This window comes from Lontra canadensis, unplaced genomic scaffold, assembly GCF_010015895.1.
Source record: "Lontra canadensis isolate GAN:19392208 unplaced genomic scaffold, GSC_riverotter_1.0 scaffold197, whole genome shotgun sequence".
Lineage (NCBI taxonomy): Eukaryota > Metazoa > Chordata > Mammalia > Carnivora > Mustelidae > Lontra > Lontra canadensis.
In genome coordinates, this window is record NW_022631191.1 from 1,002,830 (window position 1) to 1,030,374 (window position 27,545).

Consider the following 27,545-nt stretch of genomic DNA (forward strand, 5'->3'; position numbering starts at 1 on the left):
CAAATCCAATTCCTTAGCGACCCTACTATCCTCTACCGTTGGGATTGTTGGCCCGCGAAGAGCTCAGGCGCAGTCCACTAAAGGGGACTCTGCCCCACCGCCGAGGGAGTGCCCTCTGGAGGGGCAGGGGCGGGGCTTCTCAAGCAAGGGGGTGGAGCCTCAGATCTGGTGTGGGGAGAGCCGGAGGGGTAGGTTTTCCGCGGAGGGCGAGCGAGGGGAGCAGGGCTGAAGCGGGGCTGAAGCAGGGCCGCGGACCCGGCACGCTTCTGCGGGCCCGGCTGAGCTACTGCCACCGAGGTGAGCGTCTTCCCCCGGGTTGGGGGGCGCGCTCTGCTCGCGAAGCCATTCTCTGCTCCTTGCGGAGGGTTGTTCCCACGGGACCCTGCGCGGAGTGGCGGAGGTGGCGGCCTTGGAGAGCCAGCCCGAGAGGCTGGTGAAGGGGCCCGGTGGCCTGCCCCAACCCTCCCTCAACCCCGCCTTCTCTCCCCTCCCCCAGGCCTCAGCCAGCGCCAGCAGAAAGCTAGCTGCATCTTCAGGGGCAGCCGGGCAGCGGCAGGCAGCGCGGCGGGAGAGCGGCTGACAGTGCTGACAGTGGGGATGCGAGGTACCGGCATTAGTCGTGGCCAAGTGGCCCTAGAGAGGGAGTAGAGGCCGGGCCTTCGACGTTTCTCTCACAGGCTCTCGGAAGGCGGCCTCAGAGGAGGGGGAAGGTGAGGGGCCGGCAGGCAGGCTTCGCGGGTAACTACTAGGTGTTGTATATGTATGTTTTGGTATCTAAATGGTACTACACACACACACACACACACACACGCACATTCATTTCGACTAATTGCTTTTAAAAAACTTAATATGTCTTGTAGATCTTCCTATATCAGGGAATCTAAATTTATCTCATTTGTAAACAGCTACATTGTACGATTGTACTACAGTTTATTTAACCATTTCCCGATTGATGTACATTAGCTTGTTTCCCTTTGAAGGGGGGAGGGGGCTATTACAAGCAATGCTATAATGAATGGGTTTGTATATATACGTTTCATGCACATGTATGAGTATTTCCGTAGGAGAAATTCTTAGAAGAGTAATCGCTACTCAAAGTGTATATGCATTTGGAATTTTGATAGATTTGTCCAAATTGCCTTCGCAAAAGGCTATACTGTTTTACACTCTCCAATGTTGTGCAACATTGCCCATTTTTCCACAGTTGTGCCAACATGAATAATTATCAATCTTTGTAATTTGGGCCAATTTGGAGCGCAAAAAATGGTATGTCATTGTTTTCATTTGCATTTTTCTGATTACCAGTGAAATTGAACATATTTTTTATTTGTTGGATTACAAAAGTAGGCAAATATCAAATATCTATAAGCAATAAGCATTTCAAAAATTTAATATAATAACCCCATTAGCAGTAGCAAGAAAAATGAAAAACAAAAACCCTAGAAGCAAACTACAAAACTTTATTGAGATATATAATAAAAGAATGTTTGCATACACGGAGAAGGGATACCATGCTTCTTGATAAGAAGGCTCAATTTTGTAGTGATGCCCATTTTTCCTATGTCGATTTATACAATTGATGGAATGTCAATAAATATGCCAAGTTTTTGGAACTTAATGTGATTCTAAAGTTCATCCAGAAAAAAAGATGGCTAAGAATAACCGAGAAAATATTTTAAAAGATAAGATGGGGGTATTTGTACTACCATCTATTAAAATGCACTCCAAAGGAACAATATTTAAATGAGAATGGACAGAACAATGCATTAGAATAGAAAAGCCCACAAATCGAGCCAGATTGGATCCAAGATTTATTGGAGAAACATTGTTGGCTAGACGTGGAAAAACTGCCATATTAAAAACTGCAAGCACGCACCCCCCCCAGCTTGAATTTTCCTTTGAGGGCAGACTCCTTTGTTTGGCGAAAACCACTTTATGATCTTTTGATTATGCCAAGGTAAAGCGTCCGGAGTTAAAAATTAGTGGCTTTAGTGCTGGAACTAACGATATGAGCATTTCGTTACGTTAAGATGGATTCAGGTTAGCCTGCAGTGCGGCGAGGGAGTCAGGATATTATGTCTTAAAAAAAATTTTCCCCGATCTAATGGGCCAAAAATGTTATGTCATTGTTTTCATTTGCATTTGCGAGCTTTTTGTGAGACTGAACGTCTTTTATGTGTTAGTCCAGGATAATATGTGATTACTGGAGGCAGGTAACAATGGGGGACCCATTGCTCCTCTTCCAGAATGGAGTTTGGCTAATTGGTACAGCTCTGCCCGGAAGCGTGAGAATAAACAGGTTGACTTTTTAAATTTTCCTCAAGCACTAGGCTCTAGACACCTTAGATCGGGGGCGGAGGCAGTTTTCAGGACATGGCCGAGATTTGGCGCTGAGCTGTGTCATCGCGAGGTTTGGCAGCCAGCTCCGCAGTGGGTCGGAAACCTCGTGGTAGGCGAGATCCCTGCAGGACGGGAGGTTCCTCCCTTCCCCCGAAAAACTCCCAGTCATTTTCACTGAAACCCCGCCTCTCTCCTTTTTAGGAGCGTGCGCTAGGTCTCGCGAGATCTCGTGTTTCCTAAAGGCGAGGCGCGGGCGGCATCCTGCGGTGAATTCGAAGGTCTCGCAGAGACTAAAGCGTAATATCGCGATAGTTTTCTCGGCGCATGCGGGAGCCGGCGGCGGCAGGTTGGCTCCGCCCCTCAGTGCTTCGTGAGGTTGTGCGTCATTTGCTTTTCGCTTCGCGTAGGGTGAGAGCGGATCCGTAGCGACTTCGGCTTTGGTGGGAGGAGGGGTCTGGGAAGGGCTGGGCTCAGGCTTTTCCCGTCCGGTAAGAGGTTCTCGCGGGATCGCGCGGAGGCGGCCGTGGTTCAGCTACGGACTGCAGCAGCCGCGGAGGCGGCAGCAGCGTCTTCGGCTCGTGCTGTTCTTAGCCGGTGAGTTCTCGCGCGAGCGGGGTTACGTCCTCGTGGGATCCGTTGGAGGTGGCGGAGGTAGCTTGGGGTAGGGGGGGCAGTGACTAGGGTCGGTCCGCCTGCTGTTAAGATGGCGGCGGAAGCTGATGTCTGTCCGGCCAGGACCGGAGACTGAGGTGTTGTCTATCCGTGTTTGTGACGCTTCCCAAGCACCCGACGTTAAGGAGGTGACTGTTGGCGAAACACCGAGGTGCTGGTAAGCCGAACCTGAGGCAAAGACCACGCCGTCTCTGTGCGAGGCGACACCATTTCCCGGGCCTCCGTCGCGTGTGGGCCCGCCTTTGCCCCACCAATCGGTCAACGCCTCCGTTGTTGCCACCGCAGTGGGCGGGTTGGGAAGGGTGGGGGGCGGGAGTCCTGGAGTGAGTTAGAGAGTGGGGCTGGGGGTTAGATTGGGCGGTGGTGGAAAGGGGGAACCAATCAATGACGACTGGCTGTCTCCCTACTACCTTTTTTCAGGCCTGCCTCTGTTCTCCGCCCCTTCCGCGGCCCAAATGAAATCTCCTAATTTTTCTTGAGTTGAGGTGGGCTCCAGTTTTCCAACTGCTTTGGTCTTTTAACTAAGATTCGGGGGTCATGCTTCGGTGTCTCTTACGTACTCCTCCCCCTTTCCCCCTAATTCTGACCTCATCCACATGGATATTTAATGCTCGTATTTAATAAAAGGAGACAAAGCTTTTCCCTGTCACCCCCTCCCCAGCCCTACTAAAGAAGAGCTTAGTCTAAGCCCCTTAACCAGGACTGTCTCCCTCTTCTATTGGTCCCCTTGACGCAAGACTTGAGTAGAGCCTTTCACGTTCCGTGCATTTACTCCATCTTTGTGGATGGAATTATATGGTAGCCTTCCATTTCCTCGGGTCTTCGTGCTTGTATGACCCTGATTCGAGTACAGGACAGATTTCTGCAACTTTGCAGACTGCTCGACCACTCTTAGATGGAACAGTGAATGGGTTGGTGGCTGGATGATTGCAGACCTCTTGTTCTTGGGGCTCGTAGCCTTCCCTTCCTCATAACACCCCTCCTCAAAAAAAAAAAAAGTAAAGAAAAGGCTGTAGAAGATAATCCTCCAGTAAACCAACTTTTTGTCCTTCTCTGTCCCCTGCCATCCCTCTTTGCAAGCTCGGGAACCTCCCCCTTTTCCCTGCCTTGCTCTGAGTTCTCGAGTCCTCTAGATTTGTGGACCTCTGTCTTTGCTACTAACCATCTCTTAACATGCGTCTCATTTAATTATCTTCCCACCCCCGTGTTCTTTTTTGAAGAGTTGAATCCGCTAGAGAGAAGATACCCTCCTGTCAGGCTCCACTACATTTCCCCTCCTCCATGTGCTAGAAAATAAAATAGCTTTGATTATCTTCTGACCCTCAATCATTGCCCTGTTCTACTTTTTTCTCTTCCCTTCCCCCATTCCACCATTACTATAGATGATTCCCTATCATTTGTTTTCTTTGTAGATTGCATATCGGCATTGTTTTCTGTTAACCCCAATGTTGAGTAGATTGAGGAGACCTCAACATTCTCCTTTCAAGGGAGGCACCCTGGTATGGTGGAAATAACTGTGTGCTTTGTGTTCAGGTTGAACTTTGTGACTTTGGGCAAATTTTCAGATTCTCAGTTTTTTCATCTGTATAATAGTAACACTTAGAGTTACTAGAATTCGACAATTTGTAAAGTGCCCAGCTTATGGTAGGCACACAATAAATTGTGGTTACTTTTTCTAGGTGTGAGAATAGGTTGGAAGACTGATCTGTGTCATATGATAGTTTTATGATCTGGAAAAGAATACGATTTTTTATTCCTCTAATTGTACGTTTTCAGTGTATTTCTAGGCCAGCCCTGTCATTTTTGTAGTTTTTCCTACTCATGGGCCAAATTATTTATTTCCCGTGGTTCTGGGTGTTTGATTGTGATTTCCACCTGTCTTAATCTGCTAGTCTAGGAATTTCAGTGCAAAGTCACTAGCTTGAAAAAACCACTGGCCATAAGGTTCCTGTCAAGAACCACACCCAGGTGTTCTGCCTTTTAGAAGGGATGCCTCATCCCTTGCCTAGTTTCTCTTTCCACTGCTTCAAAAAGAGTTTGTTCTGTTATTCACTCAAAGATGAAATTTGTTGCTGTGCTTTTCACAGTAATCAAGGGAACTTCTGCCAGTTAGTTTTCAAGTGTTCATACTGCTTTTCCCCAGATTCCTTTCTTTGGTTCCTCAGATCAGTGTGGGGATCTGCTATTTGGCTATACCTGCACAGGGTAATTCTTATCTGAGAGAATTTAGGAAAGTTGTTTGGAATACCAAGCTTATTTCCCATAATGAATTACTACCAGTTCTTTAATGCACTACCTCCTATTGTGTTTTGCCATTTTATATTTTCCAGCATTCTTTTTAAATAGAAGTGAGTGTATTCAATTTGGAGGTAGTTTTTTTTACTGTTAATATTTTGATTAGACCAATATTAAACTGAACACTTTTATCTATTACTCTTAACTTGGCCAGGTGATGGGGCTTGAAATAGGAATATGATGGTGAAAAGTTTATGTAGGATTAAAGATCTACCATGGGAAACCATCTGGTAATTAACTATGTAGACACTAATTTTGAGCTTTAGGGTTTGCTTTGTTCAATTTAAAGTGCTTTGGAGGTAATAGAATATTCCCTTTTTCATTGGAGGACAGGAGATCACTTTCTGTTTTGAGATACTGCCTTGGAGTTTTTTACAGTGGGTCAAGCAATGAATCAGTAATTAACTAAACCTTAATTTGATTCTTGTCATTCAGGACTAGAATAAATCTGGAAATAAATAAATCAATCAATCTAGGTGTGACCTAAAAGGTTTAATTTATTCTAGTAGATCTCTAAGGAGAGAGAGAGGAAGGAGTGGCAATAGCAGTCAAAAGCTTTGTCTAAGCTTCAGTGGTGAAGTTCAACCTGAGTTTCTCAGGTGTTTATCAGTTGTCTCCCAGTATGCCCAAAAAGCATGTGTGAAGGTGAAGAGTAGTTTTTATGAGTGCAGATTTTTTTCCACAAGAAACTAATAAATTTAACATTGCCTTAGTATCAGTTTATAGTGAGGATATAAAATTGTAATTACTATCCCCTATCATTTCATTTGGGTTGAGGACTGAGTTGAGTTTTCAGGGGTGTTGGCTGTTGGTTCTGAATTCTTGTTACTGCTTAAAGCAGGTCCTTAAAAATAAAAATTGATATGTGTGGGCTATTGCTTAAGAAATAATAACTGTGATCATGTTTGAACATTAATATAATGGTTAACTCCCCTACACCCTAATAAATGTGTTATCTCTTTCCCACCCACCCTTTTTTTTTTTTGTAGGTCCTCCAGTAGTCTGACCTGAGTGGGTTAGTACTCCAGAGGAACTAGCAGACCAACTTGGTCAGAAGGTTCAGGAAGCTGTTGGAGAAGTTTGGGATTTCCCACCAGGATGAGTATGATTGGCTGTGATTTTAGGTTAGTTTTTGTAGATCTTTGGGTAGTATTTGTATTTTACTTCATGGAATGGAGGTGGGGGGTATATATTTCCATTCTGTAATTGAGCTACTTTGGTTTCTTTGATTGTTTGGATCTGATGTGGCATTGGCTGCTTCTCTTGTTACTGTTTAAATGAAGTCCATCTGTATGTGATTTTTAAATCACTTAAAGCTCCATTCAAAAAAATAAAGTTGTAAGATATTATGTCTAATCAATTCTTTATCCAAGAGTTATGAAAAATCAAACATACAGAAATCAGGTAGTATAATGATCCCGCTGTGTATCTATCACCAGTTTTAACAGTTACCAGCTTGTAGCTATTCTGCTTCATCTGTACTTCTACCTACTGTCCCCATCTATTATTTTGAAATAAATCCCTGCTGTCATATTTTTACTTGCAAAATATTTACATGCCTGAAAGAGAAGGGCTCTTTTAACATAACCTCAAAAACCATTATCACAACTCAAAAAATTAACAGTGATTTTTGAAGATATCAAATATGAAGCTGATGTTCATATTTTAGTTTGAATTAGGGTCCAAAGAAAATCCATTTATCACAAAGGTGGAGATGTATATTTCTTAAATCTACCTTAATCTGCAGGCTCTCTACCTTTTTTTCTTCTGATTTTTTGAAGAAATTGTTGTGCAACTTCCCTCACATTTGGTGATTGTATCCCAGCAGTGGTATCTAACACGTTCTTAGTAAGTTAAAGACCTTGGAGGACCCCCATTATAATGGAACAAAAGCAGTAATCCCCTGTATCCTAGTTGGAGTTGATACTGCTAGCCTAGGCACTATCCCAAAATAACTAGTCATGGATTCCCTTTTCTGTGGCAGAGTCTGATTTAATTGATACCTGACCTTGGTTCCATGTCTTGGCCCTGCTTACTGCTCCACATGAAAAGTAGGCCTCCTTATGGAAGAAGCTAATGTTTCCTAGATAATGACCTAAGTGTGCCTTTGGGATTTTTCATGGTTTCAATTTCCTTAGGTGGTTTAGTTATTTTTATACTATCTTACAATGTTGCTTTTTATTCTTTTGATGTTGGTATCTCAGCTGCTCTGACCCATAACTTCTAAGCTGTTAAGCCTTAGTGATGAGTTCTTTGGCTATAATAATAGTTTTTGAAATGGCAGTACTAACCAGTTTTTGAGAGCTTCTGCTTGCATCCTGATTTTCAGCTATTAATATGCAAACATAGTTTTTCTGTTGTTAGTTTTCATTTTATTTCTTTTGGAAATGGTGATCGACAGCACAAAGTCCTTTAAACTGTTCATTTCTTTCCAGGTGTAGAATTGGTTATCTTGGAATCTATTGTATGTCCCTTGCATAGTGAAAACCTGGGGATGGAAGTTGAACATAAGCACAAATATGGGCAGAGAAAGGCCACTTGAGCCTACCTTTAAAATGAGAGTGATTCCAAGTTGAAGGGCAGAGAGGGTAGAGATCATGAATGAAAGTTTTTGAGGTATTTAGATAAAAATATGATTTTGAATCACCAGTGCTATGGATCATGAGTTCAGGCTTTTCAGTTCTTTATTCATTATGGAGAAATCAGATCGCTAGTTGAAAAGTGACTGTTTAAAGAAGTGATTTCTTGGGAATTGCAGTGAAGTCCATTCATTTAACAAAAAAAATTTTGAGTGTGTTGGATATCATGGTTAGATATTTACTCCTGTCTTCGGTTTTCTGTAGTTATTAGAAGTTTGAACAAGGTCACTTACACCTTCTAATCCAGAGTTTTGAATCTGGGATAACTAGATTTTTGGAACAGAGTTTTATGCAGTAAGCATTTCAATATTTGAATTGTTTCCAGGGTTCTTAATAGCTACAAGTTTATAATGGAAATGCTGTTGGTTTTTTCTCTTTTGTTGTGTTTTCAGCCATGGGTTCAAAGTATTGTTGAAATACCAAACTTGGTTGCTTTGAATATGTTTGCCCTTCACATTCCGGGTTACCTTTCCTGCTGTTAAATTGTTAAAATTTGCTGTGTAGCCGTAACCATATTGGGCTGCTTTACAGTGGTCTCGCTATCTATAAGGTTGATAGTCCCAAGTGCTTGGGCTCTGGGTGTTTTGCTGTATTGTTCTCTGACTTGTTTCCTCAATGACTGGTTACCAGATGTTTATATGTTAATGTCAGGGATAATTCAGCTCAGAAGATTCTTTGGAAGCTCTCTCATTTGATGTGTCATAGGGGTTGAGTTGCTAAAACTTGATGTACTTGTTAACCAGCTTGGTCTTCTGGTTATAGAAATGTTTTCAGATAGTGTGAAAGAGTGGCTCTCTGTGACTAAAACAACTGTAAGTTTTGTTTTGGCTGTTAATATTGAACATTTTCACATTTTAGTGCCCTTAAAAAGTTTTTAATCATTTGGCTTTAAAAATTACAGTGGTGACCTGGATTGATCCCAGGATGTGATTTTATAGAAAGTTGGGATTTGTTTTAGGTTCTTAATGAATATTATAAGATCAGTATTGTAGATGATTCAGCCTGGATTGCTGATTGGACTAGAGGAATGTGAAAGTTCTTTTTCAACCCCTAGATTCTGACTGTACAGTGACTAAAAGGGACTAGGAGTAGGGAGATTCAAATTATTCTGGAATGACCTTGTAGTATAATCATTTAGATTTTAAAGATTGGTAAATGTGAACATAACTGCCGTGAATTTATGTGCCATCTTTAGCATAATCCAGATTTTAAATCCTTATAATTAGATATCTGAGATAATTGCTCTGGAAATACTGGGATGGCTGCTTATGTTTTGGAATGATTTTGGAAGATTGCTTTTTTTTAAGATTTTATTTATTTATTTGACAGAGATCACAAGCAGGCAGAGAGAGAGGAGGAAGCAGGCTCCCTGCTGAGCAGAGCACCCGTTGCGGGGGCTCGATCCCAGGATTCTGGGATCATGACCTGAGCCGAAGGCAGAGGTTTTAACCCACTGAGCCACCCAGGCGCCCCTGGAAGATTGCTTTTTTAATGACAACATTATTTGCTGTGATTATTTGCCTGTGTTTTTAGTGAGACATATTTCTCCTGGTCTTTGCATTTTTTTCTTCCACTAATTCATTATTGCATTCTGCCAGTTGAGTTCTTGTGGGTGGAAGGATCTTTCAGCATAGTGATTAAGAACATGGACTCTGGAACCAGACTCTCTAGGTTCAAGTTCTGACTTCATTTTTTACCATTTGTCATATTGCGCAAATTATTTAACCTCTGTGCCACAGTTCTTAATCTGTAAAATGCTAATAGTATTACCTGCTTCGTAGGGTTTTGGAGTTTAGCTGAGTTAATGCATATAAAGTGCTTAGAACAGTAGCTCTGAAACTTTTGGGAATGTCAGAATCACCTAGAGGGCTTGCTCAAACAGATTGCTGAGCTCCAACCCCAGAGCTTCCTATCCTATAGGTCTGGGAGGGGCCTGAGAATTTGCATTTCCAGCAAGTTCCTAGGAGATGCAGATGTTGATGGTCAGGGAATCAGTTGGAATAGCACAATGCTTTGCAGAGTGTTAACTTTTTTTTTTTTCCTGGACTGTTTTCTCAGTCCCTGAGTAAAACACTTCACTTTCCAGTGCTGTTTAGTACTGCTTTGAGTTATAAGCAGTTTTGAAATCCCTTGTTACATTGGTTCTCAAAATGTGGTCCCCAGATCGACAGCAGCAGCAGCAGCATCTGGGAACTTGTCAGAAGTGCAAATTCTTGGGCTCCGCCCCAGGCTTTATTTTAAACATGTGTCTTGGCTTAACAGGGGTGTCTTAGACTTTTTAAAAACAGTTTTATTGAGATACAATTCTCATGCCATACGATTTGCCCACTTGAAGCATACAGTGATTTTTGATGTGTTCACAGTTGTACAACCATTACCACATCATTTTTAAAACATTTTCATCACCCCTAAAGGAAACCCAGTTCCCATTAATAGTGACTCCCCTTCTTTCTCCCAACCGGGTACCCCAGCCTTTGGCAACCACTAATTACTTTATATTTCTGTGATTTGCCTAGTCTGGGCATCTCATACAAATAGAATCATACCATACATAAGCAGCTTTAATGTGAATATAGTGTTTTCCTTTTATTGTAACAAATAGAATACAGATAAGGGAAACCACCCATAAACAAGTTTACAGTTTAATAAATTAAGGCAAACACTTTTGTTACCATTACCCAACTCAAGAAATAGGACTTTGCCTGTTAAACCATAAGTCTTTCCATGTGCTCATCCCAGTCACAGCATCTTCCCTCTCCAGAAAGTGTCTACTCTTCTGACTTTATAGTAATCTCTTGTATTGTTCTGGTTTTATCATCCAAGTGTGCACCCCTGAACAGTATAATTTGCTTTGTCTACTTTTTAAAACTTGATGTATTTTAAATACCTGTAACTTCCCTTTCTTTCTTTCTTTTCCTTATACTATATCTGTTGAATAACTTAGGCCGTTTGACCTGTGGAGTTTCCCACAGACTGAATTTGCTTATCGCATACTCAGTACAGTTATTATATGTTTGTCTGTCCTCTGTATTTCCTGCAAATATACAGTGGATCCAGAGGCTTTTATAAATTCAGGTTCATGTCCTTTGGCAAGAATTGGCGGTGGTGTGTTTATGCACAACATTCATTAGGTTGTAGTGACGTCTTGTATTTTTTTTATATTAACAGCCATTTCTGCCTAAAGCTTAGATGGATTAGTTTATTGGAAATATCAAAATGGTGATGTTCTAGCTCTGTCATTTTGTTTTTGTGTATTAGGTGGAATAATTTTATAAGGTTACTCAGTGATAGAGTTTGTACAAGAAGGGTAGGATAAATGCTGGATTTTTAATTTTTTTTCTGGCCACTTAATAGTTCTGTCACATTGGGCAAGTTAACCCATCCGTTGTCTCATCTGGGGAAAATGCTTTATTTGTGGGGTTATTGGGGTTAAGTGGGGGAATTTAGGTTGTTAGTATACTCTATATGGTCAGCAGATGGTCATTTCTTTAACAAACTATTTCACCTAACCCCTTCAACAGCTCAGAAATGGGCAGTCATGGTGGTGAAATGATGGCCAGTTAGCAAAGCCTATCTGGACCCTTCAGCTCTGTGTTGGGATCATCAGTGGTGGGGAAGAAAGGGGTTTATACTTTGGTCATTTTGGGGTGGCCTTTGTCTGGCCCAAGATAAGTGGGTGTCACCAGAGTAGTTTTTCTCTTTGCCAAGCATTACGAGTCATGTTCATACCCTCTAAAGGGTCGTATCTACTTCCGTGGTGATGTGTAATACATTGGTTGCCTTGATCTCCTTACATCTACATAGCCCCCTACTGTTCAACTTTGTTCTGTTCAAGGTTCTGCTGTAACCTTAGTAACCTTAACCCATAATGAGTCTTCCTAATAGTCATCAGTATCACCACTGTTAATATACTTGAGTAGCACCGTATCTAAGCAGATTAGAAAAGAGGTAAATATTATCCCTTTTAACATTTTATATATTATCAGAAGTATAACACATGGCACGTAGTAAGTGCTCAATAAATTTTAAAGCCATTTTTTAAAAATTAATATGTCTTTTTCCCTCACATCTTAAGCTCTTTTTAGTTCAGTAACCATTTACTGAGTGTTCTTAAGTTCAAGGAGCTAGGGACATAAAATGAATGAGAGTTGGTTTCTTCACTTGAGAAGTCCATTTAAGGATTGAGATAATGTTTAAAGTTCCTTAGCATTTTCCTTTATGTTGTCACTTTTCCACTCCTTTGTCCATGTGTGATGTAACCTGTCTGTTGTTTTTCAAGGCTCTCCTTAGCTCTGTATCCCCAGCCTTTGAGATTGCTGATCTGTGTGAAAGCCTGCAGTTGTCTTCTATGAATAGAGGGTACTAATCAAGAAAAACCTTTGGGCCAAGGTCGGATTTCAGAGTGGCACATGTGGTTGACACTACAATATTGGTTTATGGTCTTCAGATGGACCTATAAACTGATTTTCAGTCTCTATCCTATTGCTTTAACTGTCTTCCTTTCGTCCTCTCCCTCCCCCATCATCATTCCCCAAGACGTTTGCTACATAGAGGGTCCTGTACCCAATTAGTGATTTATAAAGTATGTAAAGAGACAGCTGAACTTCTTATAAACTAAGATTTGTGTGTGCCTCATATTTCATTCTCACCTATGAAATGGTAATCAAAAAGCCTACTTCATATGTTGCTGTGAGCATTAAAGTGAGATGATATATTACTTAAAATGTTTATACAGTATACTACAAAGTTATGGCCATTGTAATTTACGTAAAAATAAGTACTTAATAGCTATGTTACTTGGGGCAAATTATTTCATCACTGAGCTAGTTTCCTCATCCTTTAAATGAAGGTGATAACTCACTCAACAAATATTTGAGGACATACTCAATAATGCCAGATACTGGAAATTCCAAGATAAGCAACTAGGGAGTGGAGGGTAGCATGGTCTACTAGGGGAGGGAGACTTGTAAATCATAGTCAAAGGGATTAGTACAATGAGGAGGAGTGAACAAAATGTGCAATAGAATTTATAGGAGGGCTTCTGCGAATGTAACCCAGAATTTTGTTGGGCTTAAACAAGATACATGAAAAGTACATCATGATCTCAAAAAATGCTTTCTAAAAATGAAGTTAGTTAATGTATCCCAAATGAATCAGTAGCCTCAACCAGTATTTTATTTCTTAACAAGACTTGTGCTTTAGGTGTGTTTATATCTTTAAGCTGGATTTTATGAGTTCCTCTAGGGTGTTATGTGCTCCTATAATAGGGTATCCTGAAAGTACTACTTGCATCTGAAAGGCTTTTTTTTCACCCAGTTTTATAATTTTCTAGTTTCTGTTACTGAATTAATTTAGGAAAAACTAGAAAATGTGTTCTTATTTTGGGAAAAGATTCCTACTCCCACAAAAATATTCAGTCATCATTAACATTTTGGTCGGTGTGTTCCTGTCTTAATGATAAGAGTAACATTTTAAAAATAAAAGCAGTAGAAAATTAAGGACAGGCTTTTCCCAGAATAGGAACTAAAACTGTCTGGTAACAAGAAAAGATACTCAAACTAAATACTAGAAATGCAAATTAAAATGAGATATTTTTTAACCATTAGATTGGCAAAAAATAATTAGGTACAGGTTATAGCAAAAATACAGGGAAGAGTATGGTCTTAGAATACTGCCCACAAGTGGTTTACGTTAATACAGCTATTTATGTGAAGATATTTGGCAAGCTGTAAGATAGTATGTACTATATGGTGCTATTTATATATTAAAAACTAGGGTAAACTGATTTTTTGGAAGGAGTGGTCAAGAGGAACTTTTGCTTTTTCTGTAATTGCATTTCTTTTTCTGAGAAACTTAAAATACACTAAAGAATACAGAGAATAATAAAACAAAACCCTTAGCTTACCCCCCTCTCCTCATGAACTGATAACTTTAACATTTATTTTTGCCTCCAATCTTTTAGTGGAGGGGGTATAATATGAGGGGAAATTCTTAAGTACTTTTAACTCGGTATTCCCCTTCCCACTGCGATCTTTACCATGAATTGCTTGAATTTTCATATTGTGAGAATGGTATAAATTACTCATGTAAGTAGAAATTTAAAAACTGTGATGTTCACACAGCAATTTATTACTTGTGTGGAATTGTTTACATACTTACTTAGTTTGTAAAATCATTTAATAAGAATGCTTTGGGAGTGGGCCTTTAGTCATTTGTTCATTTTATTGTAGTTCTTGTTTGAAAATGTTTTCCTGACTTTATTTTTAAGTAATGTTTCTCAGGATTATAGCAGTATATATGGTTTATTGTTGAAAACATACACAAATAAGCACAGAAATCTCCTGCCATTCAGATAAATACTGTTAGTATGCTGGTACACAATATATTCTTCCAAGGCTTTTCTTTATCCCTGTGTAGCATAAGCATACTTTCTCTCCCCAAATCTTTACTCTTTAAAAATGTAATTAATAACCTTCCCTACAACTTCTTATTGTGAAAATTTTCAAACATAAAAATGCTGAAAGAATAGCACATTGAGCATCTGTATATCACTGGCTATATCCAATAATAGTTAAAATTTGCCATATTTGATTTATGTGTACATATGTGTTTAATTTTTCTGAAGCATATGAAGTAACAGTGACATTTCATCTTTAAAAAAAGTGACATTTCATCCTTAAGTCCTTCAGCCTGCATGTCTTAATAAGGACCTACAATATCTACAGTACTGTTTATCACACCTAGGAAATTTGTTTTTTACCTTAATATCTAATTAGCTAGTCCGTAGTCACATTTCCTCAGTTGCCCCTAAATTGTCTTTTTTTTTAAAGCTGTTTCTCCAAACCAATATAAAAATGGTATTTTTAAATTGTTATTACCACTTTATTGATCTCTGTTCCCTGTCATAATGTATTATGACAACATAATACTTCTCATGGCTGTATTATTTTCTGTGGTGTACATGATTTATCATTTATTAACCAGTTTCCTATTTTCAGACCTATAAGTCCTAGTTTTCCATGATTTTTAAAGAATGCTTCCTAACACAGAGTAGGCCATTTGGTAAATTAAGTATTGAATAAAGGAAAGAAGCTTAAGAACATCTGAATGAGACATCTTTGTGACATTATGTTTACTTACTTAAGAAATTTCTAGAACTGGAATGCAAAAATATAAAAGGCTTTGAATACTTATTATCAAATTGCCCTTTACAAGGACTGTCCTACATTATTCACAATGGTGAGTTTAGTATATAATCCATGTTGATTTACAGTATGATAGCACCTCAGGGTAAGCCTTGATACATTAGTGTTAGAGAAGAGCTTAAACCTGGACAGATCCAGTATCATTGCTATAGGTGTCTCTCTCTCCTTACATCTATATCTACTGCTGTATTTTGTAGGGGCTGGCTTGACTCTTCCAACCTATGGTGCCTTGTAGTCTTTTGACCTAATCTGGGGCTCCATTTCCCTCCTACTCACATTTCCTTGAGTGTCTTGGCAAGACCATCCTTAAGAATATAATCCAGAGGGATGTAGATATCACTTGAAGACAACCTTTTACATAGATCTTACATAGATTTTTGCTTTTTTTAAAAAGTAGACTCAGACTGCCTGCATAGTTAATTCAAATCTCTACCTCTAGCAAAACAAATGACCAGTGGCTTTAAAATGGCACTCTTCTCCATGTCCAGCATAAGAGCTGAATAAGTCTGTATTTGATATTACCGTATCAAACTCCTTTTACTTTATAGGCCTGGATTCGGGGAAATGATTTGTCCAAGATAACAAAGGTTGCTGGTTAGTGGTAGAGTTGGGCATTGAATCCAGGTTAACCTAGTCCAGTATTTTCAGTATGCTATACTATAATCTGTTTCTAAATGTGCCAGCAGATGTCACCCATAGAAGCACAGAATAAGAAAGTTACCCCCCAAAATGGGGAAATTTTAGGGGAGTAGAAAGGTAAATGAGAAGTCCCCCCAAAAAAGCCCTTTTGACTGTGGCTGTTACTTTTCAACATGGGGTCAATTTTGAGCTCTTTCATGGGACATTTCAATTTGGCCATGTGTTTTTGTGCATATTTATGGATGCCATAAGCCTGTAACTAGGACTGAATTTCCTGTTCATAAAACTTTGAAATTAAAGTGTTCTATAAACCCATCTTTTTTTCCCCCTGAGCCTATCTATATATCCCTTTTCAGTTGTTTTAAATTATGGAAGTATCCTGTTAAAGATTCAAACAAAATAAACATTTTAGTTAAAAATTAGTCTCTCCCCTCCCCAGATGATAGTCTTGTTTTATTCATACCACATTTCAAAAGTCTGTTGACAGTTTGTATATATTCTTTATCTTTTAGCATTTACATACTGTGCTTCTCCGTTTATGTCCTATGTATATTTTTATATATTAAAACATATAGCTCAACTCCATTCTTTTTAATGGTGCTTTGCATTTCAAAGCATGCATCGCCTATAATTTAATCATTCCCTATTTGTTGATCCTTAGAAGTAGAGTTCTTTCTGGGTCAAAGGGTGGTACCATTTAAATTTTTGATGGATACTGCCAAAGCTCCAGAAAGGCTATATTGAATTGCCATTCACACCAGCAGTGTCTGTCAGTGCCCTTTTCTCTACCTTTATCTGCCAATACAAGATAATCTTTTCAATTTTAACCAGTCTGATGAATGAGATAGCATCTCCTTGCTTTGACTGGAATTTTTGTATTATTAAAGAGGATGAGCAAATGTTAGTATCTTCTGCAGATTGCAAGTTTGTGGTCTTTTACTTGGTTTTCAATCAGCTTATTTGTCTTACTGAGTTTTGGGAGTTGTTTGTATATTAGAAATACCAACTCTTTCTGTATACTTTTAAAAATATTTTCTGTGTTTATGGTTTGGAATTTTTGTGTAGCCAAATCTTCCCTTTTTCTTTCCTTTATGGTTTCTAGGTTGTGTATCTTTCTTGGAAGATCTTTTCTTTAACAAGATTACAAGAATATTTATCTGCATTATTTTCAAATACTTTTATAGTTTAGCTTTTTATGTTTAAGTAATGGTGTGAAGTAGTTATGTGCTCTTATTTTTGTCCAGATGGTTAACCAGTAGTCCTGTTTTGGGAAAGACTATTTGATTTTTAAACATAAGATCAGCTTAAAACTGAATTATTTGGAAAAATGTAGTTTGTTAAAACAAAAGTTGGAATTTGTGCCAAGTAGAAAACAGACTTGGTTACTTTTTGGTCTTTAGTTTTTGAGAATAATTCCAGTTGTTCACGTTTAATACTTAACATTTGTCTTGAACTGGAGGCAAAGTGTTAGAGACAGTGCTTTGAGAGATTTTAGTTCTTTTATTTTCATTTTACATATTTGAAGCTCAGATTGTCCTAAGGTCACAAAGTCAGTTGGTGGCAGGGAACTAGAGTACCTATGCATACTGTTCTTTCATTTTCAGCAAACATCTTTAATGTTATAGATATAAATGTTTTAAAGGAGCAGATTGTTCACATTGTTTAGTTTATTTAAAGAACATTGGAAATGAGTATGTGCCAAGCTGTGTGTGTGTGGTGCTGTTAAATTTATAGACCCAGTTTTGTCTATATGTTGGGACATACTTTTTTTTGTAAAAGCATTGTTTTAAAGTTTTGTCAATTAATTAATTTTAGCCTCATAATAAACCTGTGAAGTTGGAGTTATTTCATGTTGAAAGGAATTTGTTGCCATGTTGATAATTGCCGTAATTACTACTGTTATTTAAATCATGTAGAAGAATCTTGGTGTCTCTGTGTTCCAGATTCATTTGAACCAGCTCAGAATAGCTCAGATACACTTAAAATCTCTGATTCTTAAGTTGTATGGCCCAGACAGTATTTAGTGGCCTGTTTAACCTTTGGAGAACTACAGCTTACTTGAGAAGGAGATCTAGAACTTCCCAGTCTCATCATCAAAGTTGAGTTTGACTTTTTGGTTCATGTCATTACTTAAAGCTAACAGTTTCAATACGTGCTTTATGTTCTTTCATATGCAGATAACATGTAGAAAGTTTGAAAAGACCAGCTCTTGTTTGCTTTTGGGGTGTGTGTGTGTGTGTGTGTGTGTGTGTTTAATATCCGGCATAAGAATGCTGCCCTTAAATTAATCTGGAGCTAAAAGAAATAGAACAAATAATAATATGGCTTACTCATTGCCAGACACAGTCCCTTGAGGTGGACTGTGTTGTTTATTTTATGGAGGTTACTGACTCAGTGAGGCATAGTAACTTGTCTAAGATCATACAGCTAATAAATGGAATTTAAGCCCATTTGTGTCCCAACTCCCAAGCCTTTCCACTGTGCTGTTGTCCTCTACTTCATTTTGACTTTCTTCCAGTTGTATTCCTTAATCTCTGCCTTTAAAATAAATTATCCACAATATGTGGTGCAAGTAAATACATTACTAAGGTCTCTTATCTTCTCCCCATACAGATGTATCTTTCGTCAGAATATTTTAAGGCATTAAAACCTAGCTTTTAGGGCGCCTGGGTGGCTCAGTGGTTAAGCGTCTGCCTTCAGCTCAGGTCGTGATCCTAAGGTCCTGGGATGGAGCCCCACATCGGGCTCCCTGCTTGGTGGGAAGCCTCCTTCCCCTTCTCCCATTCTCCCTGCTTGTGTTCCCTCTCTCGCTGTCTGTCTGTCTGTCTCTCTCTCTCTCTCTCTCTCTGTCAAATAAATAAATAAAATCTTTAAAAAAGAAACTAGCTTTTATTTAGAAATACACTTAATCTAGGCTTTTTATAGAAGGTTTGGGCCTTTTCTGCCTTTCTTCGGGATACGGACTAGAGGATTTTATCCAGGAATACAGGATTCTCTCTTATACAGAGGTTCAGTCTTGAGAGATGCTGCGTATTTCTTCTTAAACCCAGGGATATGAGATAACTGGAGCTGAATAATGCAAAGGGTTGGAATTCTGTTTCTTTGGTTTCCTGTACTATCTTTATTATATTTGACAGTAGCCTATCATGTGACTTTTAGGGGGAAATACCTTATGCCTGTGTTTCATAAGTGAAAGTGAAAACATTGTAGTCACTAAGTCCTAAGCAGTCTTGGAAATCTTGTGGGGTGATGGTTCCTACTGTTGCAGGTCATGGATCACTTTAAGAAGCCACTGAAAGATATCAACTGTTCAGAAAAATTCCAACATACGCAAAAATTTTCGGTAGAACTTCAGAATTTTTATGGAAATCCCTCAGTATAGGACAAGAAATCCATAAAGATTTCTTCACATGCTTTAAAATGATATCCAAATTGCTATGTATATATTTTTCTAGACTAAAGCACTATGCCCCAAAAGTGAAACTGGTCTAATTGTTTCAGTTTTGCTAACAGTGTACTCTGTTTTATGCAACTTGAATCTCTAAAAATCCAAAATTTTTTAAAAAGCAGGAGGATTATGTTTGGTGTTCTTAAGGATTTATTTTATGTATTTTGTTGATCTCTTGTAATTGCGTTTGCAGCTTTGCTTAGGCCACTAGGAAGTTGTAATTTGATTGTGTACTGTAATTTGATTGTGTTTTGTGTACTGACTTCATAGCTTTTATACTATCATTGCTTCTAGTTTTCCTTTTTCCTCTAATTTACGTTTCTGAATACCTGGCTATCTCATAGCACCCTTGGCAATGCCCTGCATATAGTGTGTCCATACCTATATGTTGATTGGAAAAATGCAGATTGAATGAATTTTATAAATCAGTTTTTGTTTTGTCAGTTGGAAATTTCACCAAGAGTCTGTGACTTGGATTTTTAAGCTTCCTTAAACATTTACTGGATAGTCATTCATTCATTCATCTACTAAGTGACAGTTCATGTGCTGGTGACAGGAATGCAAAGATAAATAGACATAGTCCCACTTATGCAGAACTCACCCTAGTGTTGAGACTGACAGGTAAATAAAGAAGTGTGTTGATTAAGGGTATATGCAGGACACAGTTGGAGGGGGCACAAAGGAGGGAGTGATCGATTTTTCTCTGAGGGAGAGGATATCTGAAAAGGCCTCATAGAGGTGACATTTAAGCTGAGCTCCAGGGGATATGCAGAGAGCAGCCATTTTAGCAGAAAGCGCAATCTGAGTCAAAGTATTTGAAGTCTTGAGTGTCAGGGGAACTGTAAAAAGCCTCACGTGGTTAAAGTATGTGGGGAACCAAGGGGAATATTATGTAATGCTGTGGCCCTGGTAAGAGAGGTGAACAGGTACCAGGTCCTAGAGGTCTTGGATGCTGGATTAGGTAAGGAGTTTGCACTTGATAATGTAGGTAGATTTTGAGTTTGAGGGGAATTGTTCTGGTAATAATGTGAAGGATGGAATGGAGGGATCTGGCAGGATAAAGTCTTAATTTAAAATATTTTAATTTATGATATTTTCAAACCTATACAAAAGTTAGAGGATAGTATAATGGAACCCCAATGTACCTGATACCCAGCCTCAACAGTTCGACACATGGCTATTCTTGCTTTATTTATACCCATTCTATCCCCGTTCTCTTTTTTAAGATTTCATTTATTTGACGACACACATTCACAAGCGGGGAGAGCAGCAGGCAGAGGGAGAGGGAGAAGCAGGCCCCCCGGGGCTTGATCCTAGGACCCTGCTGGGATCATGACCTGATCCGAAGGTAGCCGCTTAACCGACTGAGCCACCCAGGCACCCCCTCTCCCCCAGTCTCTTAAAGAAAATTCCTCAGTAAGTCACAAATAGGCAAAGATAATTAATATCTAATAAAGCGGCTCTTAAATCTGGCTGTGCAGCTATATCACCTATACAGTTTGAAGAAAAAAAGTTCCCATCTCATATTTACTAAGTCAGATATTTGTATAACCAGACATTTTTAGTTTTTGAAATAAGGCTCAGGTGACTTTGCACAGTCAGGGCTGAGAACTCTGAATTTAATTTTTAAGTAAATTATTTTGAAAGTAATTTTTAAGTAGGCTGATTTTTCTGGCAAATATGTTTTTCCTGAACTCACTAAATGTTGCCTGTGGCCCTTCTGGGTGAAGTTCACCTATTAGAAAGTGATAGGCTTTTCTGTGGTTAAGTTCTTGACATTAGTTTGAATAAAGAGTATTAGTTTAAAGGCTGGTGTCTTCATTTTCTCTTAGAGGTGGGCGAGACTGAAAAGGCAATTGCATCTTTGAAATTGGATGTGATGACATAGGGAATAACCATTGTTACAGTTGATCTTTTGCACCAAATCCAGCCACAAGGAAGGAAGGAGATGGGAGACAGATCAGTCTTTGAGGGTAGATGAGGATTATTCCAGAGCACCAGTTGAAAATGTGTAGACAAGGAATCTCTTCCTCTCCTCCTTAATTTGCATAATTTCCATGTAGACATTGCTGCTTGTTTTTTTGTTGTTGTTCAGAATGCTAAGAAGGGGCTACTTGACATGCTTCCCTTTCCTTTCTACTGGCAGAACTGATCTACAACTATTTTGTTGTCTGATTCTTCTGATGCCAGTTTATCTCTCTTAAGTAATTGGGAGTAATGACCTAAAGGGTAACTCCTGGATGTGCACCTTCCCAGGTCTGTAGATAGAGCATATCTAGGGGATGTGTTCTTACACATCATTCTTACCTCCAGAGTCAGTGTTAGAGGTTTCAGATTCCTCCTTCTTGGTATTCCTTTAAGAGATTTTCTTTGAATATACTGCAGAGCAAGGAGAGCAAGGATACACACTTACCTGAGGTATAGTGTTTACAGATTTTGAAGGAGGCTCTATCAAGGTAATTCTGCAGAAAATTCCCAGATTTGTCTTGGGTGAATAACGGCTGTTTTTTGGGTGTTGCTTTATTACTGCATTTTACTATCAGTGCCCAATAAAATCTAGGTCAGCCATCCTCAGGGTCATATTTTATATGGCTCAATGATAAGGATATTGGTGTCTGTAGAAGGGGGGGTGGCAGGGTGGACTGTGCTTTTAGACCTTTTGTGTACTGTGGAATCATGGAGCAAATTTGGTTTTGTTCACGTTTACCACTTACTGGGTATGTGGCTACTCTTGGACTTAGTAAGCTGGAAACAGTCTTCATCTTCAAGGATTAGAGATAATGCATAATTAGGTGGTAAGTAAATATTAGCCGTTGTTATTATAATGACAAATGGGTTCTCCGAATATTTGTTGGATTGATATTAATGTAAACAATCAGAAACTAGGCTGGATGGAAATGTGTTCCTTTTAAGAAATCAGTTAATGTGATGTCTGTGTCTCTGTAATCAAATAGTATATAGCAGAGTGGGTTTTAAGATTGTTTGCTGCTTCCTGAGATAATGGATGGTCTGGGCAGTTCTCACCTGAATTTTCTCTCAGAGACTTCATAGAGGCAGAGGCTTTTTGCCTTGTGGCATTTTGGAGTCTAGTGTGCTCTGAAAACCTTTTTATGTAAAAACAGCCAAATTGGGGCGCCCCGGGTGGCTCCTTGGGTTAAAAACGGCCAAATTGCTTTTCCATGATTTCAGTGGGAATTTTAGGCTGACTTTGATTCATCCACACTCCCATATGTGTTTGCAGCATTTCTTAACCTACCAATAATAAATCAGTAAATACTGAGTCCGTGCTATGTGCTAAACTTCAGGATTAAACAGCAGAAGGTACAGAGAAGAAGCTCCAAGAGCACTTTAGCAGCCACTACTACAAGGCATTTGTTTAGATGATGCGTTCTTAATTTGATGCATGCCATTTGGATTAGGGGTCACTCTTTTCTACCTTAAGAAAAATTGTACAAAAGGAAAATTCTCATAAATGGTTGTGTGATTATAGCAAGTTTGAAAGATCCTGAAAAGCATGAAGCATAAATTAAAACTGTGTTATCCTGCCACCTAGAGGCAACCACTGATAATGTATATTTTTTCGCTTCCCAGGTTTGTGGGGTTTTGTGTGTATGCTTGTTTTAAACTTCCTCACCCTGTGGCCAGCATTTTCTCATTAATTGTCAGGGAAGTGATGGGTACAGGGTACAATGTAAGCACATACAGAGGGACACTCAGTCAAGTTTTAAGAGATTAGAGAGAGGATTGTCCTAATTCTGGTTAGTATTTGTGCTTTCAAAACTCAGGGGCGCCTGGGTGGCTCAGTGGGTTGAGCCTCTGCCTTCGACTCGGGTCATGATCTCGAGGTCCTGGGATCGAGTCCCGAATCGTGTTCTCTGCTCGGTGGGGGGCCTGCTCCCACCCCACCCCCTCCGCCTGCCCCTCTGCCTACTTGTGATCTCTGTCAGGTAAATAAATAAATCTTTAAAAAAAAAACACATGAGTGTTCATTATATTAAGGTGAAATAGAGGTTAAAGGGTCCCCTACCCTCAGCTTTCTTAGGAATTTTCTTTGTTATCTCCTCTTCCCTCTACCATTCAATGAACCTGTAATTCTCTGCTTGTATCTACAGACAACATTTTCAGAAGAGTTTTCTACACATGCCATCTGTATTGCCTCATTTTCCATTGATTCCCTGACTCACTCCATGGCTTCCCTTCCCATCACCTCACTGAAACTATTGGTGGTCAAATTATCTCTATTCCCAATTTCAGTGTACATTTTTCTGGACATAACTCATCTTAACATTGGACACAATCGATCAGTCTTACCATCTTTTGTCTTTCATAATACCATGATGAACTAGTTTTATTTCTACATCACCAAGCTCTCCTTTTCTGGGTTCTCCTTTTTCTTACCTTTAAATGTTAGATCAAGTAGGAACTCAGTTCTGGGTCTCTTTCCTTCCTTTGTAAGTCATCATCTCCAGACCAATGGCTTCAAATACTGTCTATATGCTGACAATCACAGATTTTTATTCTCAGTTCATACTTCTTTCATGAACTTCATCCTGCAGATATTTGCCTACCTATATCATGTGGTAGATGCTGTGCTAGATACCGAGAGCTTAATACTGTAGAAAATCAAACTAGTTACATTGATATTGGCTATGAGAGAAACAAGCAGGGTAGTGCTTGTTAGAAAAATAAGACTAGCTTTAGGTGAGTTACCTTGGGAAGCCACTTGGGGTCTTAAAGTCAGCCCTCAAATGGAACTAGCTATGGGAAGAAATAGTGTGATGTAGAAGCATTCCAGTGGGAATAGCACTTGTAAAGGTCTAGAGGACAGAAGGAACTTAGAGCATTCTAGAAAGTAAAGGGAAAGACTAAAGTAGTTGTGCAGAGAGGAGATTGGAGAGAGTTCCAGTAGCTAAATCATGCCAGGGCCCTGTGAGTCATGATTAGAGTTTGGATAGAGTTCTAGGAAATCTGTTGAAAGGTTTTAAGCAAGGAAGTAACGTGAGCTGATTTATGTTTTAAGAAGATTACTTTTGCTGCTCTCTGGAGAATGGATTGGATGAAAGTAAATGTGGAAGTGGGGAGATCAGTTATCCTTATTTCACAGTTGAAGAAACAGGAGTACACAGAGGCTGCTCATACAGTGAGTAAATGATATAGCAGGAATCCTAACCTGCGTTTCCTGATTTTGAGCCTGTATTCTGAATTGGTGCTTCTCAGACTTAAGATAACCACCTGAAGATCTCATTAAAATACAGATTGATTCCTCAGGTCTGGGTGGGCCTGAGATTCTGCATTTTTAATAATTCCCAGGTGATGTCAGTGCTGCTGATCCTTCAACCATACTTGGAATTGTAAGGCTAGACTGCAGCTACACTCAACTTCTATTGAGCCAGATTTGGGAACTACAGGTGTCTTCTGCCCTTAAGCTGATTCAGTATTGAAAGTCATTCTAAATTTGATCAACTGAAGGTGATTACTACAAAGGGAGCTACCCTTTCAAGAGCGACTTCCCCTTAATATATTTTAAGTGAACACACTTGTCTTGTTTAAACCCTACAAAACCGAGATTCAAACCTCAAAGGTAAATGAAGTTTGGGGAAAAGGAGGAAGGGAAAAAAGTGGTTAATTAAAAATAAGTATTTAATTAATGTATAGCTATGGGTGGTGGTTCATAGTAATTCATTAATTTCCTTAAAGCTGATTTTTTTTAACCTAGGTTTAGGAAGAAATCTTTACTACATGTAAAGATTGTTTGGTGCTTAGAGTTCTGGTCTGACCCAACAAAGGCAGTAGGCCATTTGCAGGGATTTGTCTAGAACTACCTCCTTTTTGTTAGAGGCTTTTTTATATAATGGGACTTTTACCCATTTAACTTCTAAACATTAGGTAGAACTCCTTCCCTGGTTACTGTTCGGATCATTAGTGTGATTTGACGGTATCTCAGCTTCTTACCTTGTGCCCCAGCTTTCTCTTTTGCAATAATTTTTTGAACATAGGCTCCAACAGTGTAGAAGATAGAAGAGTCTGTCATAAATCTATATTTTCATCTACAGGGATTTATTATAATAAAACTAGTAAATAAAGTAAAAAGCATGTTATGAAAGCATGGACTTGGGAACCAAAAAGGCCTGGATTTAGATCTTGGTGCCGGCATTGGCATTTACTAGCTAGGCATAAGGTACTTAATTTCTCTGAGGCTCGGTTTTCTATCTGTAAATGGGGCCAAAACTTGGCTTGAGTGGTGAGGATTGTATGAAAGACTATAATATGAAGCCCTTTGGGCAGCATGTCTCAAAGTTTGTTCTTTGGGATATTTAAAGTGGTGGGCTTTTAGTAAATAACATTTGGAAAAAAATGGTTTTGTGCCCTAATAAGTTTCCTTTACCCAAGATTTCTTGGAACTGTTAATAATGTCAGTCAGCTACATGACCATCCTAAAGGAAGACAAATTCTGTTTTTAACATTTCCCAAATTGCTGGAATCTTGTCTTCCTTCATGGAGCAGAATGCTCTAAAATGCTTTAGGAAACATAAACTCATTGTCTGGCTTGTAGTGAGTGCTCAAAAAATTCTTTACGTCCCACTGCAAAACCAGCTTAGAAAGAGACTAACTAGGAACAAAAAAACTTGAATTTTCTTAATTGATGTCTCATGGACAGTAATAACCTTTTTTAAACTATAGATGTTTCTTGCAACAAAATTATAGAAACCAGGTTAACATTGCACTTGTTAGGGGAACGTGTGTGTTCATTCATTTGTTTTGGCTTGGTTATTTAATTGGGTGCCTGTCATCTCAGTCTGTTTATGAAAAGTTTGGAGCCCAAACACTGGAAACGGAAAAAGCCAAATGTACTTGCTCTCCTTGAACCTTGACAGCTAGGCCTTGGGCTTAGGACCTACACTTGACCGATTAGATGCTCACACTTTTTGTGTCTAGAGCCACTGATGCAGATAACCTGAGACCATTCAGAAATCATTTTGCCACCAACAGTATCTTCCAGGCATCTAGAGTCTCGTGTTGGCAGTAGAGGCACCCCCAACTAAGCTGTGGGAGTTTCTTGGCTGTAGTTCCAAGGCAGCATAGCTTCCTTGGTTCCTCCTGTTTTCTGACTGTGGATCTGTAAGACTTCCTATTGATTCCCGGGGCGCCTGGGTGGCTCAGTGGGTTGAAGCCTCTGCCTTCAGCTCAGCTCGTGATCCCAGGGTGCTGGGATCGAGCCCCACATCGGGCTCTCTGCTCAGCAGGGAGCCTGCTTCCCTTCCTCTCTGTCTGCCTCTCTGCCTACTTGTGATCTCTGTCAAATAAATAAATAAAATATTTTTTTTTAAAAAGACTTCCTATTGATCCCCTAAGCTGTTATCCTTCCAGTAAATCACTTTTCTGCTTTGGTCATATAGTCTGTTGTTCTCAACCCAGACCCTTGACTGGTACAGAATTTTCTAAGTCAAAACAGCTGTAGTTAAAGTGAGACACGTGTGAAGATTTCCCAGTACCTCATCTACACTTTCTTAAGTCAGTAAAAGAGTTGGAGTTGTTTATTAATGCAAGTTAATCAGTGCTCTTGTTTTGGAGGATAGTTTGGTTTTTTATTGTTGAATACTGAGGTTCTTTATATATTCTAGATACTATATGTAGCTTGCGGATATTTTCTCCCAGTGAGTTTTATACTTTTACATTTAAGTCTGTGATCCTTTTTTTAACTTTGAATTTTTAAAATTGAGATAACATGACATTATAATGGTTTCAGGTATACAACAGTGATTTGATACTGTATCTATTGTGAAATGATCATAGTAAGTCTAGTTAGAATTTTTTCTTAAGATGGAAAATTTAAAGGTCACTCTCAGGAATTTTCAAATATATAATACAATATTAACTATAGTCTCCATGCTATGCATTATATCCCCATAACCTATTTGTTCTATAACTAAAAGTTTGTACCTTTTGACCACCTTTAGCCATTTCACTCACCCCTACCTACCTCTGGCATCTACCAATCTGTTCTGTGAGTTCAGTGTTTTGGGACTTTTTTGTTATTTTCATTTATTGAGACTCTGTATGTGAAACCATACAGTATTTGTCTTCCTCTGACTTACTTCACTTAGCATAATGCCCTCAAGGTCCAGCCATTTGTGACAAATGGCAAGATTTCCTTCTTTCTTATGGCTAATATTCCTCTGTGTGTGTGTGTGTGTGTGTGTGTGTGTATGTGTCCACTCATCTATCATTGGATAATTAGATTGCTTCCATATTTTAGCTGTTGTAAATAATGCAGTAAACCTGGGGATGCATAGATCTTTTCAACTT

At 39.2% G+C, this 27,545-nt stretch overlaps 1 protein-coding gene across 13 annotated transcripts in view; it reads left to right on the forward strand.

The window, feature by feature from the left end:
• The first annotated feature begins 272 nt into the window (after positions 1 to 272).
• HUWE1 (HECT, UBA and WWE domain containing E3 ubiquitin protein ligase 1) overlaps positions 273 to 27,545 on the forward strand; it is a 168,916-nt gene continuing 141,643 nt past the window's right edge. For 9 of the 13 annotated variants that reach the window (XM_032847994.1, XM_032848004.1, XM_032848001.1 and 6 more), the window contains exons 1-2: positions 2,724 to 2,934; positions 6,297 to 6,431. The gene's annotated coding sequence lies outside the window, so the exon portion shown is untranslated. Of the gene's footprint in view, positions 298 to 496; positions 605 to 2,723; positions 2,935 to 3,036; positions 3,170 to 6,296; positions 6,432 to 21,958; positions 22,034 to 27,545 lie in introns of those variants that run through there. The other 4 variants (XM_032847995.1, XM_032847997.1, XM_032847996.1 and 1 more) reach the window with 4 other exon arrangements.